The following is a 21,129-nucleotide window of genomic DNA, read 5'->3' on the forward strand; positions in this document are numbered from 1 at the left end:
GCTGTTCTAAAGTGACACGTCGTCAACGGCAAAAACATCTCTCAGAGTTCCTGGCTTGACTTGCCTCTGGAAGACAACACTTGCCCAGGCTGGATATTTGCCGAAAGAAGCAAAGAGGACTAGACACCTTGCCTAGACACAACTGCATATTTCATTGTCACCTGGAAGGCCATCCAGGCTTTTCACCATCATGGCTCTCGGTCAACAAGGCGCCCGAACAGGGACTCAAACCCTGGACCCTCAGATTAAAAGTCTGATGCTCTACCGGCTGAGCTACCCGGGCTTCAGTGAAGTGCTTCACAATGTGTTGGCTTCATGATTGTTCCAGACCGCTTTCTGGCCGGTTTAAAAAACAGGGCTCAGGGTGAAAAGGGTCACATGCATATGAGATGTTTGGGCAATGCGAGTTCTCCACAGCAAATCCGAATTTCCGATGTTTTCTCCTTGTCCTCATGCAATTCCAATGGCTTGACATTTGGGAGCTCGTCCAAAACCGATGTCAAACCATAATCACGCCTTCCTTCGAGCCGGAATTGAACCAGCGACCTAAGGATGCCCGCTGTCTGAAACCTACAGTCCTCCGCTCTACCAACTGAGCTATCGAAGGGAAGCTTCTCACCGTCTTCCCCTGGCAGTCTCAGTGGCCGTGCAAAGCCAAGAAGCACCGTGGCTTGGCTCAGTGGTTTTCAACCCGTGTGCCGTGAGGACTACCCAATTGTGTCGTGAGATTTTTATCCCCTGAAAAATATTATGTCATTTTGTTTGGTCAACTTCATAAATCTTGTATCAAATCAAACTTATTCAAATGTGTGAAAATATTACATTTATACATCACCTGTAGAAAGCGTTTCATAACTGAAATGTTGTGTTTGCCGGACTGAACGCACACCTACACTGAGTTGCAGTGCTATCAGTTGTATCGTAAGGTACACTTATAAATTTCAATTTAAGAAGTGAATTTATAGTATCACCTTATCACGAATCCTGGAATCTTGTAGAACTCAATTTCTGTAATAATTGGACACAGACACCAATTCCAAAGATATAAATTGTTAAATTTATTCAAAAACAAAGACTAAATGTAGCACTACACTAATTATACAAAAGGGAAAAGCTAATTAAAATTCAACTCTAGATCAACAAATCAAAGACAAATCACTTCCGTGACCAAATCAAAGACCATGGGATCGCATATGATAACACACAAATCGTTAAACAAAAAAGGTTATAAACACATTAACTACAATACCGGTTAGTAAGACGAAGGTGAGTCTCTCGTTAGTATTGTTAGTCAGACATTAAATAACTACGCAGGTTAGTATTTATGTCAGGTAACTTCTCGTTATATATATATCAGTCTCATTTACGTTTAGGTGCCGAGAAAGATCCTATCGTTACTTGTTACCACAATTTCCCTTAACTGATTATTATTCAATGATCAAGGATAGGCAGGGCCACCAATAATCTAACGTCTATTGACTTGTGTCAATTTCAGACTAAACAGTTAAACAGGAATGAGAAGATATTTCTCGGGGTTGACAGATTTTATTTCTAAAATTATCAACAAAACAGTTTAATGCAACACACATTTATATTTAAGAAAACTAAATGATATTACATATTCTAGAGTTTTGAATCACAGAATAACATTTCTAATTGATTTCTCAAATGTCATGAATCATGAACTCCAAACTGTTAAACTTATCTGAACTTCGTCGCAGAGAGGCCTCTCTGTCTTCGGGCTCAGATCACAGCACACGGCACATGGTCCGTGTGGTTTGGAACAAAGGCAGTGCGGTTCGGCTTTGTCCAAGAACTTCCACTCAGTCGATGCACCTGGAAATTGGGGTTTCGCGAAATTAGAGTCTTTTCCAAACAGATTTTCCACTGGTTTGAAGGCTCCAAGGTTGTGCACAAAATCTTCTTTGTAAGCAGGGTTCCAACGTAGTTACTTGAAGACAAAGTCTTTGAGGAAAGCAGGGCCCTGTTCGTTCCAAGGGTCAAGTTTCTTAAGACTCAAATAGCTATTTAAATGACTGAACACTTTCATATACATTCGACTTACTCAATTGTCCAGCTGTAAAACTCCACTGATCAGGTGGGCACAGGCGGGCATGCGCAGTCTGTAAAGTTCTTTATTTAATAAAGTCCTTTAATAGAATTCTTCGTACGGCTCAATCTCCTTCTCCCAGTTTAACTCTTCTGTTGCCGGCAAAGACTTGGTTGGTTTCTGGTTCCGGTTCGGGCAACAGAGCTACAGGTTGAGCTGTGGCAGCGAGTTACTGGTTCAGGTGAGAGAGAAAGAGAGAGAGAGAGATAGAGAGAGAGAGAGAGAGAGAGAGAGACTGTGCACTGTTCCTTATAGTCTGTCAGATCAATAGGTGATTGGTTCTTGAGTTCTTGAGATTGGATTTCGGTTTCAGCCCCCAGTGTCCTAATGGAGGGGGGCTTGATTTATGACTGATGTCAATCCATGCCATCTTTTGGAAATGCCGGTTGGCCCGGGTTCGTAGCTCTATGTCGGGATTTCGGCTCTCGTCCACTTCAAAGAGTTTTTATCACCTACAGGCCCCTTTCTCCAGACATCTCATAGCAGGATTCAACCTATTTGGCCTCTTCTCGGTGCCATCCTCCCCAAAACTGTCACTTTGATGCAAACCAGTTCCAAGCTGATGAGCAAAGGAAATCTGATAACTTTGGGGGTGGAGAGGTCTTCTTTAGATCAGTGCTTCAGCTCAGAGCCCAAATGCTCTTATCAAAATACACCCAACATAACGCTACACAGTGGAACTGCAAGGCAATTGATTAAAGGGACATGTGGTGAATTCCTTTTCATCTTTATACTGTTGTTGGATGTCTCCTGTTCCTCTAAGTCTCATTTGGCCTTGGTTTTCCCCCTCTGTGTTGAATAATCGGGCTCTAAATAGCCCCGGCGTTTCTCCTGCAGTTCTTCGTTCTTTCCACTGCTAGCGCTGCCTTTGTGCAGCTTGTTATAGGATATTGTGAACTGAACCTATTTTGCTGTGAATTTATATGTACTGCGAATAGTTTATTGTGGCTGGTCTTGGTCTGTCTGCACTAAATAAATGATTTGTATCAAGGGATTATTTAGTTTGTCTGTGTACTTTTTTACCTAACCACTAAGGGCCACTCCTTGCACTTCACACATTTGCCCTTTTAATTACTCCCTTACTGACATACTTTAACATGCAATGTGCGTGTGATAATAGTTTTAGCAGCCTGTTGCCATTCAGGTGAGACAATACCTAGTAAATCCTTTTTTTTTTTTTTCATGTTGGTGCGCCGCGAAGGTTTTTGGTCTCAGCAAAGTGTGCCGTGGCATTACAACGCTTGGGAACCACTGGCTTGGCTTGTTGGGCATCCAGGTATGCACTGAGATTACGATCGGCACGATGATTGTCGTTCTCAGGAGAATTGTGTTTCTTTGCTGATCATGTTCTCTGTCGCTTTTTACAAAGTTCTTAAAAGTGGCACATTGGGGATGAGGAGCAGAGCATGCTGACACGCATAGCTGTGGACTTCTGCATGGCATGGGGCCACAGGTCATTCCAAGTATTTCAAGACGCCTGCAAATGTGTGGACACGTTGTGTTGGCCCAACCCTCACAGATTGTGCCAAGTCAAGTAGAGATGCATGTTGTGCTGTTCTAAAGTGACACGTCGTCAACGGCAAAAACATCTCTCAGAGTTCCTGGCTTGACTTGCCTCTGGAAGACAACACTTGCCCAGGCTGGATATTTGCCGAAAGAAGCAAAGAGGACTAGACACCTTGCCTAGACACAACTGCATATTTCATTGTCACCTGGAAGGCCATCCAGGCTTTTCACCATCATGGCTCTCGGTCAACAAGGCGCCCGAACAGGGACTCAAACCCTGGACCCTCAGATTAAAAGTCTGATGCTCTACCGGCTGAGCTACCCGGGCTTCAGTGAAGTGCTTCACAATGTGTTGGCTTCATGATTGTTCCAGACCGCTTTCTGGCCGGTTTAAAAAACAGGGCTCAGGGTGAAAAGGGTCACATGCATATGAGATGTTTGGGCAATGCGAGTTCTCCACAGCAAATCCGAATTTCCGATGTTTTCTCCTTGTCCTCATGCAATTCCAATGGCTTGACTTTTGGGAGCTCGTCCAAAACCGATGTCAAACCATAATCACGCCTTCCTTCGAGCCGGAATTGAACCAGCGACCTAAGGATGCCCGCTGTCTGAAACCTACAGTCCTCCGCTCTACCAACTGAGCTATCGAAGGGAAGCTTCTCACCGTCTTCCCCTGGCAGTCTCAGTGGCCGTGCAAAGCCAAGAAGCACCGTGGCTTGGCTCAGTGGTTTTCAACCCGTGTGCCGTGAGGACTACCCAATTGTGTCGTGAGATTTTTATCCCCTGAAAAATATTATGTCATTTTGTTTGGTCAACTTCATAAATCTTGTATCAAATCAAACTTATTCAAATGTGTGAAAATATTACATTTATACATCACCTGTAGAAAGCGTTTCATAACTGAAATGTTGTGTTTGCCGGACTGAACGCACACCTACACTGAGTTGCAGTGCTATCAGTTGTATCGTAAGGTACACTTATAAATTTCAATTTAAGAAGTGAATTTATAGTATCACCTTATCACGAATCCTGGAATCTTGTAGAACTCAATTTCTGTAATAATTGGACACAGACACCAATTCCAAAGATATAAATTGTTAAATTTATTCAAAAACAAAGACTAAATGTAGCACTACACTAATTATACAAAAGGGAAAAGCTAATTAAAATTCAACTCTAGATCAACAAATCAAAGACAAATCACTTCCGTGACCAAATCAAAGACCATGGGATCGCATATGATAACACACAAATCGTTAAACAAAAAAGGTTATAAACACATTAACTACAATACCGGTTAGTAAGACGAAGGTGAGTCTCTCGTTAGTATTGTTAGTCAGACATTAAATAACTACGCAGGTTAGTATTTATGTCAGGTAACTTCTCGTTATATATATATCAGTCTCATTTACGTTTAGGTGCCGAGAAAGATCCTATCGTTACTTGTTACCACAATTTCCCTTAACTGATTATTATTCAATGATCAAGGATAGGCAGGGCCACCAATAATCTAACGTCTATTGACTTGTGTCAATTTCAGACTAAACAGTTAAACAGGAATGAGAAGATATTTCTCGGGGTTGACAGATTTTATTTCTAAAATTATCAACAAAACAGTTTAATGCAACACACATTTATATTTAAGAAAACTAAATGATATTACATATTCTAGAGTTTTGAATCACAGAATAACATTTCTAATTGATTTCTCAAATGTCATGAATCATGAACTCCAAACTGTTAAACTTATCTGAACTTCGTCGCAGAGAGGCCTCTCTGTCTTCGGGCTCAGATCACAGCACACGGCACATGGTCCGTGTGGTTTGGAACAAAGGCAGTGCGGTTCGGCTTTGTCCAAGAACTTCCACTCAGTCGATGCACCTGGAAATTGGGGTTTCGCGAAATTAGAGTCTTTTCCAAACAGATTTTCCACTGGTTTGAAGGCTCCAAGGTTGTGCACAAAATCTTCTTTGTAAGCAGGGTTCCAACGTAGTTACTTGAAGACAAAGTCTTTGAGGAAAGCAGGGCCCTGTTCGTTCCAAGGGTCAAGTTTCTTAAGACTCAAATAGCTATTTAAATGACTGAACACTTTTATATACATTCGACTTACTCAATTGTCCAGCTGTAAAACTCCACTGATCAGGTGGGCACAGGCGGGCATGCGCAGTCTGTAAAGTTCTTTATTTAATAAAGTCCTTTAATAGAATTCTTCGTACGGCTCAATCTCCTTCTCCCAGTTTAACTCTTCTGTTGCCGGCAAAGACTTGGTTGGTTTCTGGTTCCGGTTCGGGCAACAGAGCTACAGGTTGAGCTGTGGCAGCGAGTTACTGGTTCAGGTGAGAGAGAAAGAGAGAGAGAGAGAGAGAGAGAGAGAGAGACTGTGCACTGTTCCTTATAGTCTGTCAGATCAATAGGTGATTGGTTCTTGAGTTCTTGAGATTGGATTTCGGTTTCAGCCCCCAGTGTCCTAATGGGGGGGGGCTTGATTTATGACTGATGTCAATCCATGCCATCTTTTGGAAATGCCGGTTGGCCCGGGTTCGTAGCTCTATGTCGGGATTTCGGCTCTCGTCCACTTCAAAGAGTTTTTATCACCTACAGGCCCCTTTCTCCAGACATCTCATAGCAGGATTCAACCTATTTGGCCTCTTCTCGGTGCCATCCTCCCCAAAACTGTCACTTTGATGCAAACCAGTTCCAAGCTGATGAGCAAAGGAAATCTGATAACTTTGGGGGTGGAGAGGTCTTCTTTAGATCAGTGCTTCAGCTCAGAGCCCAAATGCTCTTATCAAAATACACCCAACATAACGCTACACAGTGGAACTGCAAGGCAATTGATTAAAGGGACATGTGGTGAATTCCTTTTTATCTTTATACTGTTGTTGGATGTCTCCTGTTCCTCTAAGTCTCATTTGGCCCTGGTTTTCCCCCTCTGTGTTGAATAATCGGGCTCTAAATAGCCCCGGCGTTTCTCCTGCAGTTCTTCGTTCTTTCCACTGCTAGCGCTGCCTTTGTGCAGCTTGTTATAGGATATTGTGAACTGAACCTATTTTGCTGTGAATTTATATTTACTGCGAATAGTTTATTGTGGCTGGTCTTGGTCTGTCTGCACTAAATAAATGATTTGTATCAAGGGATTATTTAGTTTGTCTGTGTACTTTTTTACCTAACCACTAAGGGCCACTCCTTGCACTTCACACATTTGCCCTTTTAATTACTCCCTTACTGACATACTTTAACATGCAATGTGCGTGTGATAATAGTTTTAGCAGCCTGTTGCCATTCAGGTGAGACAATACCTAGTAAATCCTTTTTTTTTTTTTTCATGTTGGTGCGCCGCGAAGGTTTTTGGTCTCAGCAAAGTGTGCCGTGGCATTACAACGCTTGGGAACCACTGGCTTGGCTTGTTGGGCATCCAGGTATGCACTGAGATTACGATCGGCACGATGATTGTCGTTCTCAGGAGAGTTGTGTTTCTTTGCTGATCACGTTCTCTGTGGCTTTTTACACAGTTCTTACAAGTGGCACATTGGGGATGAAGAGCAGAGCATGCTGACACGCATAGCTGTGGACTTCTGCATGGCATGGGGCCACAGGTCATTCCAAGTATTTCAAGACGCCTGCAAATGTGTGGACACGTTGTGTTGGCCCAACCCTCACAGATTATGCCAAGTCAAGTAGAGATGCATGTTGTGCTGTTCTAAAGTGACACGTCATCAACGGCAAAAACATCTCTCAGAGTTCCTGACTTGACTTGCCTCTGGAAGACAACACTTGCCCAGGCTGGATATTTGCCGAAAGAAGCAAAGAGGACTAGACACCTTGCCTAGACGCAACTGCATATTTCATTGTCACCTGGAAGGCCATCCAGGCTTTTCACCATCATGGCCCTCGGTCAACAAGGCGCCCGAACAGGGACTCGAACCCTGGACCCTCAGATTAAAAGTCTGATGCTCTAACACACAAATCGTTAAACAAAAAAGGTTATAAACACATTAACTACAATACCGGTTAGTAAGACGAAGGTGAGTCTCTCGTTAGTATTGTTAGTCAGACATTAAATAACTACGCAGTTTAGTATTTATGTCAGGTAACTTCTCGTTATATATATATCAGTCTCATTTACGTTTAGGTGCCGAGAAAGATCCTATCATTACTTGTTACCACAATTTCCCTTAACTGATTATTATTCAATGATCAAGGATAGGCAGGGCCACCAATAATCTAACGTCTATTGACTTGTGTCAATTTCAGACTAAACAGTTAAACAGGAATGAGAAGATATTTCTCGGGGTTGACAGATTTTATTTCTAAAATTATCAACAAAACAGTTTAATGCAACACACATTTATATTTAAGAAAACTAAATGATATTACACATTCTAGAGTTTTGAATCACAGAATAACATTTCTAATTGATTTCTCAAATGTCATGAATCATGAACTCCAAACTGTTAAACTTATCTGAACTTCGTCGCAGAGAGGCCTCTCTGTCTTCGGGCTCAGATCACAGCACACGACACATGGTCCGTGTGGTTTGGAACAAAGGCAGTGCGGTTCGGCTTTGTCCAAGAACTTCCACTCAGTCGATGCACCTGGAAATTGGGGTTTCGCGAAATTAGAGTCTTTTCCAAACAGATTTTCCACTGGTTTGAAGGCTCCAAGGTTGTGCACAAAATCTTCTTTGTAAGCAGGGTTCCACCGTAGTTACTTGAAGACAAAGTCTTTGAGGAAAGCAGGGCCCTGTTCGTTCCAAGGGTCAAGTTTCTTAAGACTCAAATAGCTATTTAAATGACTGAACACTTTCATATACATTCGACTTACTCAATTGTCCAGCTGTAAAACTCCACTGATCAGGTGGGCACAGGCGGGCATGCGCAGTCTGTAAAGTTCTTTCTTTAATATAGTCCTTTAATAGAATTCTTCGTACGGCTCAATCTCCTTCTCCCAGTTTAACTCTTCTGTTGCCGGCAAAGACTTGGTTGGTTTCTGGTTCCGGTTCGGGCAACAGAGCTACAGGTTGAGCTGTGGCAGCGAGTTACTGGTTCAGGTGAGAGAGAAAGAGAGAGAGAGAGAGAGAGAGACTGTGCACTGTTCCTTATAGTCTGTCAGATCAATAGGTGATTGGTTCTTGAGTTCTTGAGATTGGATTTCGGTTTCAGCCCCCAGTGTCCTAATGGAGGGGGGCTTGATTTATGACTGATGTCAATCCATGCCATCTTTTGGAAATGCCGGTTGGCCCGGGTTCGTAGCTCTATGTCGGGATTTCGGCTCTCGTCCACTTCAAAGAGTTTTTATCACCTACAGGCCCCTTTCTCCAGACATCTCATAGCAGGATTCAACCTATTTGGCCTCTTCTCGGTGCCATCCTCCCCAAAACTGTCACTTTGATGCAAACCAGTTCCAAGCTGATGAGCAAAGGAAATCTGATAACTTTGGGGGTGGAGAGGTCTTCTTTAGATCAGTGCTTCAGCTCAGAGCCCAAATGCTCTTATCAAAATACACCCAACATAACGCTACACAGTGGAACTGCAAGGCAATTGATTAAAGGGACATGTGGTGAATTCCTTTTTATCTTTATACTGTTGTTGGATGTCTCCTGTTCCTCTAAGTCTCATTTGGCCTTGGTTTTCCCCCTCTGTGTTGAATAATCGGGCTCTAAATAGCCCCGGCGTTTCTCCTGCAGTTCTTCGTTCTTTCCACTGCTAGCGCTGCCTTTGTGCAGCTTCTTATAAGATATTGTGAACTGAACCTATTTTGCTGTGAATTTATATTTACTGCGAATAGTTTATTGTGGCTGGTCTTGGTCTGTCTGCACTAAATAAATGATTTGTATCAAGGGATTATTTAGTTTGTCTGTGTACTTTTTTACCTAACCACTAAGGGCCACTCCTTGCACTTCACACATTTGCCCTTTTAATTACTCCCTTACTGACATACTTTAACATGCAATGTGCGTGTGATAATAGTTTTAGCAGCCTGTTGCCATTCAGGTGAGACAATACCTAGTAAATCCTTTTTTTTTCTTTTTCATGTTGGTGCGCCGCGAAGGTTTTTGGTCTCAGTAAAGTGTGCCGTGGCATTACAACGCTTGGGAACCACTGGCTTGGCTTGTTGGGCATCCAGGTATGCACTGAGATTACGATCGGCACGATGATTGTCGTTCTCAGGAGAATTGTGTTTCTTTGCTGATCATGTTCTCTGTCGCTTTTTACACAGTTCTTACAAGTGGCACATTGGGGATGAGGAGCAGAGCATGCTGACACGCATAGCTGTGGACTTCTGCATGGCATGGGGCCACAGGTCATTCCAAGTATTTCAAGACGCCTGCAAATGTGTGGACACGTTGTGTTGGCCCAACCCTCACAGATTGTGCCAAGTCAAGTAGAGATGCATGTTGTGCTGTTCTAAAGTGACACGTCGTCAACGGCAAAAACATCTCTCAGAGTTCCTGGCTTGACTTGCCTCTGGAAGACAACACTTGCCCAGGCTGGATATTTGCTCAGTGGTTTTCAACCCGTGTGCCGTGAGGACTACCCAATTGTGTCGTGAGATTTTTATCCCCTGAAAAATATTATGTCATTTTGTTTGGTCAACTTCATAAATCTTGTATCAAATCAAACTTATTCAAATGTGTGAAAATATTACATTTATACATCACCTGTAGAAAGCGTTTCATAACTGAAATGTTGTGTTTGCCGGACTGAACGCACACCTACACTGAGTTGCAGTGCTATCAGTTGTATCGTAAGGTACACTTATAAATTTCAATTTAAGAAGTGAATTTATAGTATCACCTTATCACGAATCCTGGAATCTTGTAGAACTCAATTTCTGTAATAATTGGACACAGACACCAATTCCAAAGATATAAATTGTTAAATTTATTCAAAAACAAAGACTAAATGTAGCACTACACTAATTATACAAAAGGGAAAAGCTAATCAAAATTCAACTCTAGATCAACAAATCAAAGACAAATCACTTCCGTGACCAAATCAAAGACCATGGGATCGCATATGATAACACACAAATCGTTAAACAAAAAAGGTTATAAACACATTAACTACAATACCGGTTAGTAAGACGAAGGTGAGTCTCTCGTTAGTATTGTTAGTCAGACATTAAATAACTACGCAGGTTAGTATTTATGTCAGGTAACTTCTCGTTATATATATATCAGTCTCATTTACGTTTAGGTGCCGAGAAAGATCCTATCGTTACTTGTTACCACAATTTCCCTTAACTGATTATTATTCAATGATCAAGGATAGGCAGGGCCACCAATAATCTAACGTCTATTGACTTGTGTCAATTTCAGACTAAACAGTTAAACAGGAATGAGAAGATATTTCTCGGGGTTGACAGATTTTATTTCTAAAATTATCAACAAAACAGTTTAATGCAACACACATTTATATTTAAGAAAACTAAATGATATTACACATTCTAGAGTTATGAATCACAGAATAACATTTCTAATTGATTTCTCAAATGTCATGAATCATGAACTCCAAACTGTTAAACTTATCTGAACTTCGTCGCAGAGAGGCCTCTCTGGCTTCGGGCTCAGATCACAGCACACGGCACATGGTCCGTGTGGTTTGGAACAAAGGCAGTGCGGTTCGGCTTTGTCCAAGAACTTCCACTCAGTCGATGCACCTGGAAGTTGGGGTTTCGCGAAATTAGAGTCTTTTCCAAACAGATTTTCCACTGGTTTGAAGGCTCCAAGGTTGTGCACAAAATCTTCTTTGTAAGCAGGGTTCCACCGTAGTTACTTGAAGACAAAGTCTTTGAGGAAAGCAGGGCCCTGTTCGTTCCAAGGGTCAAGTTTCTTAAGACTCAAATAGCTATTTAAATGACTGAACACTTTCATATACATTCGACTTACTCAATTGTCCAGCTGTAAAACTCCACTGATCAGGTGGGCACAAGCGGGCATGCGCAGTCTGTAAAGTTCTTTATTTAATAAAGTCCTTTAAAAGAATTCTTCGTACGGCTCAATCTCCTTCTGCCAGTTTAACTCTTCTGTTGCCGGCAAAGACTTGGTTGGTTTCTGGTTCCGGTTCGGGCAACAGAGCTACAGGTTGAGCTGTGGCAGCGAGTTACTGGTTCAGGTGAGAGAGAAAGAGAGAGAGAGAGAAAGAGAGAGAGAGAGAGAGAGACTGTGCACTGTTCCTTATAGTCTGTCAGATCAATAGGTGATTGGTTCTTGAGTTCTTGAGATTGGATTTCGGTTTCAGCCCCCAGTGTCCTAATGGAGGGGGGCTTGATTTATGACTGATGTCAATCCATGCCATCTTTTGGAAATGCCGGTTGGCCCGGGTTCGTAGCACTATGTCGGGATTTCGGCTCTCGTCCACTTCAAAGAGTTTTTATCACCTACAGGCCCCTTTCTCCAGACATCTCATAGCAGGATTCAACCTATTTGGCCTCTTCTCGGTGCCATCCTCCCCAAAACTGTCACTTTGATGCAAACCAGTTCCAAGCTGATGAGCAAAGGAAATCTGATAACTTTGGGGGTGGAGAGGTCTTCTTTAGATCAGTGCTTCAGCTCAGAGCCCAAATGCTCTTATCAAAATACACCCAACATAACGCTACACAGTGGAACTGCAAGGCAATTGATTAAAGGGACATGTGGTGAATTCCTTTTTATCTTTATACTGTTGTTGGATGTCTCCTGTTCCTCTAAGTCTCATTTGGCCTTGGTTTTCCCCCTCTGTGTTGAATAATCGGGCTCTAAATAGCCCCGGCGTTTCTCCTGCAGTTCTTCGTTCTTTCCACTGCTAGCGCTGCCTTTGTGCAGCTTGTTATAGGATATTGTGAACTGAACCTATTTTGCTGTGAATTTATATTTACTGCGAATAGTTTATTGTGGCTGGTCTTGGTCTGTCTGCACTAAATAAATGATTTGTATCAAGGGATTATTTAGTTTGTCTGTGTACTTTTTTACCTAACCACTAAGGGCCACTCCTTGCACTTCACACATTTGCCCTTTAAATTACTCCCTTACTGACATACTTTAACATGCAATGTGCGTGTGATAATAGTTTTAGCAGCCTGTTGCCATTCAGGTGAGACAATACCTAGTAAATCCGTTTTTTTTTTTTTCATGTTGGTGCGCCGCGAAGGTTTTTGGTCTCAGCAAAGTGTGCCGTGGCATTACAACGCTTGGGAACCACTGGCTTGGCTTGTTGGGCATCCAGGTATGCACTGAGATTACGATCGGCACGATGATTGTCGTTCTCAGGAGAATTGTGTTTCTTTGCTGATCATGTTCTCTGTCGCTTTTTACAAAGTTCTTACAAGTGGCACATTGGGGATGAGGAGCAGAGCATGCTGACACGCATAGCTGTGGACTTCTGCATGGCATGGGGCCACAGGTCATTCCAAGTATTTCAAGACGCCTGCAAATGTGTGGACACGTTGTGTTGGCCCAACCCTCACAGATTGTGCCAAGTCAAGTAGAGATGCATGTTGTGCTGTTCTAAAGTGACACGTCGTCAACGGCAAAAACATCTCTCAGAGTTCCTGGCTTGACTTGCCTCTGGAAGACAACACTTGCCCAGGCTGGATATTTGCCGAAAGAAGCAAAGAGGACTAGACACCTTGCCTAGACGCAACTGCATATTTCATTGTCACCTGGAAGGCCATCCAGGCTTTTCACCATCATGGCCCTCGGTCAACAAGGCGCCCGAACAGGGACTCGAACCCTGGACCCTCAGATTAAAAGTCTGATGCTCTACCGGCTGAGCTACCCGGGCTTCAGTGAAGTGCTTCACAATGTGTTGGCTTCATGATTGTTCCAGACCGCTTTCTGGCCGGTTTAGAAAACTGGGCTCAGGGTGAAAAGGGTCACATGCATATGAGATGTTTGGGCAATGCGAGTTCTCCACAGCAAATCCGAATTTCCGGTGTTTTCTCCTTGTCCTCATGCAATTCCAATGGCTTGACATTTGGGAGCTCGTCCAAAACCGATGTCAAACCATAATCACGCCTTCCTTCGAGCCGGAATTGAACCAGCGACCTAAGGATGCCCGCTGCCTGAAACCTACAGTCCTCCGCTCTACCAACTGAGCTATCGAAGGGAAGCTTCTCACCGTCTTCCCCTGGCAGTCTCAGTGGCCGTGCAAAGCCAAGAAGCACCGTGGCTTGGCTCAGTGGTTTTCAACCCGTGTGCCGTGAGGACTACCCAATTGTGTCGTGAGATTTTTATCCCCTGAAAAATATTATGTCATTTTGTTTGGTCAACTTCATAAATCTTGTATCAAATCAAACTTATTCAAATGTGTGAAAATATTACATTTATACATCACCTGTAGAAAGCGTTTCATAACTGAAATGTTGTGTTTGCCGGACTGAACGCACACCTACACTGAGTTGCAGTGCTATCAGTTGTATCGTAAGGTACACTTATAAATTTCAATTTAAGAAGTGAATTTATAGTATCACCTTATCACGAATCCTGGAATCTTGTAGAACTCAATTTCTGTAATAATTGGACACAGACACCAATTCCAAAGATATAAATTGTTAAATTTATTCAAAAACAAAGACTAAATGTAGCACTACACTAATTATACAAAAGGGAAAAGCTAATCAAAATTCAACTCTAGATCAACAAATCAAAGACAAATCACTTCCGTGACCAAATCAAAGACCATGGGATCGCATATGATAACACACAAATCGTTAAACAAAAAAGGTTATAAACACATTAACTACAATACCGGTTAGTAAGACGAAGGTGAGTCTCTCGTTAGTATTGTTAGTCAGACATTAAATAACTACGCAGGTTAGTATTTATGTCAGGTAACTTCTCGTTATATATATATCAGTCTCATTTACGTTTAGGTGCCGAGAAAGATCCTATCGTTACTTGTTACCACAATTTCCCTTAACTGATTATTATTCAATGATCAAGGATAGGCAGGGCCACCAATAATCTAACGTCTATTGACTTGTGTCAATTTCAGACTAAACAGTTAAACAGGAATGAGAAGATATTTCTCGGGGTTGACAGATTTTATTTCTAAAATTATCAACAAAACAGTTTAATGCAACACACATTTATATTTAAGAAAACTAAATGATATTACACATTCTAGAGTTATGAATCACAGAATAACATTTCTAATTGATTTCTCAAATGTCATGAATCATGAACTCCAAACTGTTAAACTTATCTGAACTTCGTCGCAGAGAGGCCTCTCTGGCTTCGGGCTCAGATCACAGCACACGGCACATGGTCCGTGTGGTTTGGAACAAAGGCAGTGCGGTTCGGCTTTGTCCAAGAACTTCCACTCAGTCGATGCACCTGGAAGTTGGGGTTTCGCGAAATTAGAGTCTTTTCCAAACAGATTTTCCACTGGTTTTAAGGCTCCAAGGTTGTGCACAAAATCTTCTTTGTAAGCAGGGTTCCACCGTAGTTACTTGAAGACAAAGTCTTTGAGGAAAGCAGGGCCCTGTTCGTTCCAAGGGTCAAGTTTCTTAAGACTCAAATAGCTATTTAAATGACTGAACACTTTCATATACATTCGACTTACTCAATTGTCCAGCTGTAAAACTCCACTGATCAGGTGGGCACAGGCGGGCATGCGCAGTCTGTAAAGTTCTTTATTTAATAAAGTCCTTTAAAAGAATTCTTCGTACGGCTCAATCTCCTTCTCCCAGTTTAACTCTTCTGTTGCCGGCAAAGACTTGGTTGGTTTCTGGTTCCGGTTCGGGCAACAGAGCTACAGGTTGAGCTGTGGCAGCGAGTTACTGGTTCAGGTGAGAGAGAAAGAGAGAGAGAGAGAAAGAGAGAGAGAGAGAGAGACTGTGCACTGTTCCTTATTGTCTGTCAGATCAATAGGTGATTGGTTCTTGAGTTCTTGAGATTGGATTTCGGTTTCAGCCCCCAGTGTCCTAATGGAGGGGGGCTTGATTTATGACTGATGTCAATCCATGCCATCTTTTGGAAATGCCGGTTGGCCCGGGTTCGTAGCACTATGTCGGGATTTCGGCTCTCGTCCACTTCAAAGAGTTTTTATCACCTACAGGCCCCTTTCTCCAGACATCTCATAGCAGGATTCAACCTATTTGGCCTCTTCTCGGTGCCATCCTCCCCAAAACTGTCACTTTGATGCAAACCAGTTCCAAGCTGATGAGCATTTCTCCTGCAGTTCTTCGTTCTTTCCACTGCTAGCGCTGCCTTTGTGCAGCTTGTTATAGGATATTGTGAACTGAACCTATTTTGCTGTGAATTTATATTTACTGCGAATAGTTTATTGTGGCTGGTCTTGGTCTGTCTGCACTAAATAAATGATTTGTATCAAGGGATTATTTAGTTTGTCTGTGTACTTTTTTACCTAACCACTAAGGGCCACTCCTTGCACTTCACACATTTGCCCTTTAAATTACTCCCTTACTGACATACTTTAACATGCAATGTGCGTGTGATAATAGTTTTAGCAGCCTGTTGCCATTCAGGTGAGACAATACCTAGTAAATCCGTTTTTTTTTTTTTCATGTTGGTGCGCCGCGAAGGTTTTTGGTCTCAGCAAAGTGTGCCGTGGCATTACAACGCTTGGGAACCACTGGCTTGGCTTGTTGGGCATCCAGGTATGCACTGAGATTACGATCGGCACGATGATTGTCGTTCTCAGGAGAATTGTGTTTCTTTGCTGATCATGTTCTCTGTCGCTTTTTACAAAGTTCTTACAAGTGGCACATTGGGGATGAGGAGCAGAGCATGCTGACACGCATAGCTGTGGACTTCTGCATGGCATGGGGCCACAGGTCATTCCAAGTATTTCAAGACGCCTGCAAATGTGTGGACACGTTGTGTTGGCCCAACCCTCACAGATTGTGCCAAGTCAAGTAGAGATGCATGTTGTGCTGTTCTAAAGTGACACGTCGTCAACGGCAAAAACATCTCTCAGAGTTCCTGGCTTGACTTGCCTCTGGAAGACAACACTTGCCCAGGCTGGATATTTGCCGAAAGAAGCAAAGAGGACTAGACACCTTGCCTAGACGCAACTGCATATTTCATTGTCACCTGGAAGGCCATCCAGGCTTTTCACCATCATGGCCCTCGGTCAACAAGGCGCCCGAACAGGGACTCGAACCCTGGACCCTCAGATTAAAAGTCTGATGCTCTACCGGCTGAGCTACCCGGGCTTCAGTGAAGTGCTTCACAATGTGTTGGCTTCATGATTGTTCCAGACCGCTTTCTGGCCGGTTTAGAAAACTGGGCTCAGGGTGAAAAGGGTCACATGCATATGAGATGTTTGGGCAATGCGAGTTCTCCACAGCAAATCCGAATTTCCGGTGTTTTCTCCTTGTCCTCATGCAATTCCAATGGCTTGACATTTGGGAGCTCGTCCAAAACCGATGTCAAACCATAATCACGCCTTCCTTCGAGCCGGAATTGAACCAGCGACCTAAGGATGCCCGCTGCCTGAAACCTACAGTCCTCCGCTCTACCAACTGAGCTATCGAAGGGAAGCTTCTCACCGTCTTCCCCTGGCAGTCTCAGTGGCCGTGCAAAGCCAAGAAGCACCGTGGCTTGGCTCAGTGGTTTTCAACCCGTGTGCCGTGAGGACTACCCAATTGTGTCGTGAGATTTTTATCCCCTGAAAAATATTATGTCATTTTGTTTGGTCAACTTCATAAATCTTGTATCAAATCAAACTTATTCAAATGTGTGAAAATATTACATTTATACATCACCTGTAGAAAGCGTTTCATAACTGAAATGTTGTGTTTGCCGGACTGAACGCACACCTACACTGAGTTGCAGTGCTATCAGTTGTATCGTAAGGTACACTTATAAATTTCAATTTAAGAAGTGAATTTATAGTATCACCTTATCACGAATCCTGGAATCTTGTAGAACTCAATTTCTGTAATAATTGGACACAGACACCAATTCCAAAGATATAAATTGTTAAATTTATTCAAAAACAAAGACTAAATGTAGCACTACACTAATTATACAAAAGGGAAAAGCTAATCAAAATTCAACTCTAGATCAACAAATCAAAGACAAATCACTTCCGTGACCAAATCAAAGACCATGGGATCGCATATGATAACACACAAATCGTTAAACAAAAAAGGTTATAAACACATTAACTACAATACCGGTTAGTAAGACGAAGGTGAGTCTCTCGTTAGTATTGTTAGTCAGACATTAAATAACTACGCAGGTTAGTATTTATGTCAGGTAACTTCTCGTTATATATATATCAGTCTCATTTACGTTTAGGTGCCGAGAAAGATCCTATCATTACTTGTTACCACAATTTCCCTTAACTGATTATTATTCAATGATCAAGGATAGGCAGGGCCACCAATAATCTAACGTCTATTGACTTGTGTCAATTTCAGACTAAACAGTTAAACAGGAATGAGAAGATATTTCTCGGCGTTGACAGATTTTATTTCTAAAATTATCAACAAAACAGTTGAATGCAACACACATTTATATTTAAGAAAACTAAATGATATTACACATTCTAGAGTTATGAATCACAGATTAACATTTCTAATTGATTTCTTAAATGTCATGAATCACAAACTCCAAACTGTTAAACTTATCTGAACTTCGTCGCAGAGAGGCCTCTCTGGCTTCGGGCTCAGATAACAGCACACGGCACGAGGTCCGTGTGGTTGGAACAAAGGCAGTCCGGTTCAGCTTTGTCCAAGAACTTCCACTCAGTCGATGCACCTGGAAGTTGGGGTTTCGCGAATGTAGAGTCTTTTCCAAACAGATTTTCCATTGGTTTGAAGGCTCCAAGGTTGTGCACAAAATCTTCTTTGTAAGCAGGGTTCCACCGTAGTTACTTGAAGACAAAGTCTTTGAGGAAAGCAGGGCCCTGTTCGTTCCAAGGGTCAAGTTTCTTAAGACTCAAATAGCTATTTAAATGACTGGCACTTTCGTATTCAGTCGACTTAGTCAATTGTCCAGCTGTAAAACTCCACTGATCAGGTGGGTCTGTAAAGTTCTTTATTTAATAAAGTCCTTTAAAAGAATTCTTCGTACGGCTCAATCTCCTTCTCCCAGTTTAATTCTTCTGTTGCCGGCAAAGACTTGGTTGGTTTCTGGTTCCGGTTCTGGCAACAGAGCTACAGGTTGCGAGTTTCTGGTTCAGGTGAGAGAGAGAGTAAGAGAGAGAGACCGTGCGCTGTTCTTTATAGTCTGTCAGATCAATAGGTGATTGGTTCTTGATTTTTTTAGATTGGATTTCGGTTTCAGCCCCCAGTGTCCTATTGGAGGGGGGCTTGATTTATGACTGATGTCAATCCATGCCATCTTTTGGAAATGCCGGTTGGCCCGGGTTCGTAGCTCTATGTCGGGATTTCGGCTCTCGTCCACTTCAAAGAGTTTTTATTACCTACAGGCCCCTTTCTCCTATCTCATAGCAGGATTCCAAACTATTTGGCCTATTCTCGGTGCCATCCTCCCCAAAACTGTCACTTTGATGTAAACCAGTTCCAAGCTGATGAGTTAAGGAAATCTGATAACTTTTGGTGGGGGGAGAGGTCTTCTTTAGATCAGTGCTTCAGCTCAGAGCTAAAATGCTCTTATCAAAATACACCCAACATAACACTACAATAATATATGGTTTGCTAAGTTGTAAATAATGGCTAAAATGCATTTACTGTGCATTCGGTTAATCATTAATTACTAGGTTTATGTTTATTTATTGCATGAATGTGGATCCTTCAAATGTTTAATAAATAATGACTAATATGTAAAGTTAAAAATTAATTACGAGTGTGTTTGTGCTTAACTAATGCATACTTCTGGCCCCTTAAAATAAAGTGTTATCAGATCTCCTTTGAGATATGACTCCCTCCCCTTCAGGTTCTGCAACGTTGAATAAATAAACTTAGATAGCCGCGACTGTTTCCCAAAAATGTATTGTTTCAAATATGCCGTTTAACAGCATTTGTTAGGGGTGTAACGTTACGGTACACAAAACTGACAGTTCGGTACGTACCTCGGTTTTGAAGTCTCGGTTCGTTATGGGTTCGGTACAGCGGGGGGGGGAACTAAACATTAATTCCTTTGTGCATGTTTCTAAGCTATGCAAAAGAGATTTCACTTGTTTCTCAGTCTGTCTGGTGATGCATAGCCCACATAGGGCACGTGCAACACATAACACAACATTTAGAAAGCGGGTGACACTTATTTTGTTACATATAAGAGCGACACTACTCCAGACACTCCCTTGCTCGTGATCTAAAGTTAGACAGAGATGCTGTGCTTGGCTGGGGTCACCTATCAGACAGGCCTCACACTTATCAACTAATTCACGGCCAATACAATGTTGTAACACTAGCGCAATAATGCCCTTTATGGTGTGTGTCATCACTAGTGTTACATGATCATCATAGTTTTTACAATTATATCTCGGAACTTCCCTGTCTGAATCAAAACTCTTGTGGGTTCTAGCAAGGCAAGAACAGAAGCATGCAATGTTCAATCTTGTTTGGGGTCTTAAAGAGTTGACAGAGGAATCAATATCACTGGTGTCTGGTACTCCACTATTCTAATGAAGAGAAAAGAAAATAACACTTAAAACTGTAATGTGTGTCGGTCAGTAAAGAAGTACACAACTAAACACAGTTGTAGGACCTCTATATTTACCTCTCTTTCCATTGATGGTCCAACTCCATCATCAGTGTCTGAGGTTTTATCCTCCCTGCCATGTTCATGGTCCTTGTCATCATCTTCAGACTCATCACCAGTGTTGACACCTTCGTCTTCATCAGACATTGGGAGAGCATCCCTGGGGCTCAGAGGAGGAGCGCTGACACTATTCTTTTGATAAACATACAAAGAAGAAAACATGCATTTAAATTCACTTTGCATTGAAATTCATATATACACACATACGGCCTAACAGCATGTAAACACCGGCATACGTTTAAAATTAATAATAATATTCTAAACACGTTTTTAAAGTAAAATAAAGTGTTACCTCTTTTGGGTCCCTGTCTTCCGACCATCTTAATTTTGTGTTAGGTGCCCCCGCATCTTCATCAGCAGCGTGGTCGCTAGGGGGTGTCTTCTTAGCTGGTGTAGCCATAGTGCGCTATGGGGGTTTCCACCAGTTACCGCAGACCTGTTCTGTCCCGAACGGGTGACATGTTTTCTGTGTTTACCAGCATGCTCTTTATACTGTAAATGGTGGCCGGCGGCTCTACAGAGGAGGCGGGGTGTGGGCGGGGTTGGGGGCGTGTGTGGGGACACGTGGGTAAATGGGGGGCAGTGGCTATACAGAGGAGGAGGAGTGTGGACGGAGTTGGGTGCGTGTATGGGTGCCACGTGGGTACAGTCATTTGTACCCATTAGGCTCGTGTCCATAACAAATATGTGATAACAATTTATCTCTCCAAATGGTCACCTCACCCAGTGTGTACACGTTGTTTTGAACGTGAGACCATGACCATAGCACGCATAGATACAGATGTCTGTTGGAGATCAACTTTATCGGAGTGAAATAGACACCCCAACATTC

At 42.4% G+C, this 21,129-nt stretch overlaps 8 non-coding genes across 8 annotated transcripts; all 8 read right to left on the reverse strand.

The window, feature by feature from the left end:
- Positions 1–210: 210 nt before the first annotated feature.
- trnak-uuu (transfer RNA lysine (anticodon UUU)) lies at positions 211–283 on the reverse strand. The gene has a single exon. It is a non-coding gene; the product is annotated as a tRNA-Lys (tRNA).
- A 235-nt stretch (positions 284–518) lies between these two features.
- Positions 519–607, reverse strand: trnay-gua (transfer RNA tyrosine (anticodon GUA)). The gene is given in 2 exon segments: positions 519–554; positions 571–607. It is a non-coding gene; the product is annotated as a tRNA-Tyr (tRNA).
- Positions 608–3,871: 3,264 nt separating this feature from the next.
- trnak-uuu (transfer RNA lysine (anticodon UUU)) lies at positions 3,872–3,944 on the reverse strand. The gene has a single exon. It is a non-coding gene; the product is annotated as a tRNA-Lys (tRNA).
- A 235-nt stretch (positions 3,945–4,179) lies between these two features.
- On the reverse strand, positions 4,180–4,268 carry trnay-gua (transfer RNA tyrosine (anticodon GUA)). Its single transcript is given in 2 exon segments — positions 4,180–4,215; positions 4,232–4,268. It is a non-coding gene; the product is annotated as a tRNA-Tyr (tRNA).
- A 9,039-nt stretch (positions 4,269–13,307) lies between these two features.
- On the reverse strand, positions 13,308–13,380 carry trnak-uuu (transfer RNA lysine (anticodon UUU)). Its single transcript has one exon. It is a non-coding gene; the product is annotated as a tRNA-Lys (tRNA).
- Positions 13,381–13,615: 235 nt separating this feature from the next.
- On the reverse strand, positions 13,616–13,704 carry trnay-gua (transfer RNA tyrosine (anticodon GUA)). The gene is given in 2 exon segments: positions 13,616–13,651; positions 13,668–13,704. It is a non-coding gene; the product is annotated as a tRNA-Tyr (tRNA).
- Positions 13,705–16,704: 3,000 nt separating this feature from the next.
- Positions 16,705–16,777, reverse strand: trnak-uuu (transfer RNA lysine (anticodon UUU)). Its single transcript has one exon. It is a non-coding gene; the product is annotated as a tRNA-Lys (tRNA).
- A 235-nt stretch (positions 16,778–17,012) lies between these two features.
- trnay-gua (transfer RNA tyrosine (anticodon GUA)) lies at positions 17,013–17,101 on the reverse strand. Its single transcript is given in 2 exon segments — positions 17,013–17,048; positions 17,065–17,101. It is a non-coding gene; the product is annotated as a tRNA-Tyr (tRNA).
- Positions 17,102–21,129: the final 4,028 nt, after the last annotated feature.

Source organism: Amia ocellicauda, unplaced genomic scaffold, assembly GCF_036373705.1.
Source record: "Amia ocellicauda isolate fAmiCal2 unplaced genomic scaffold, fAmiCal2.hap1 HAP1_SCAFFOLD_159, whole genome shotgun sequence".
NCBI lineage: Eukaryota > Metazoa > Chordata > Actinopteri > Amiiformes > Amiidae > Amia > Amia ocellicauda.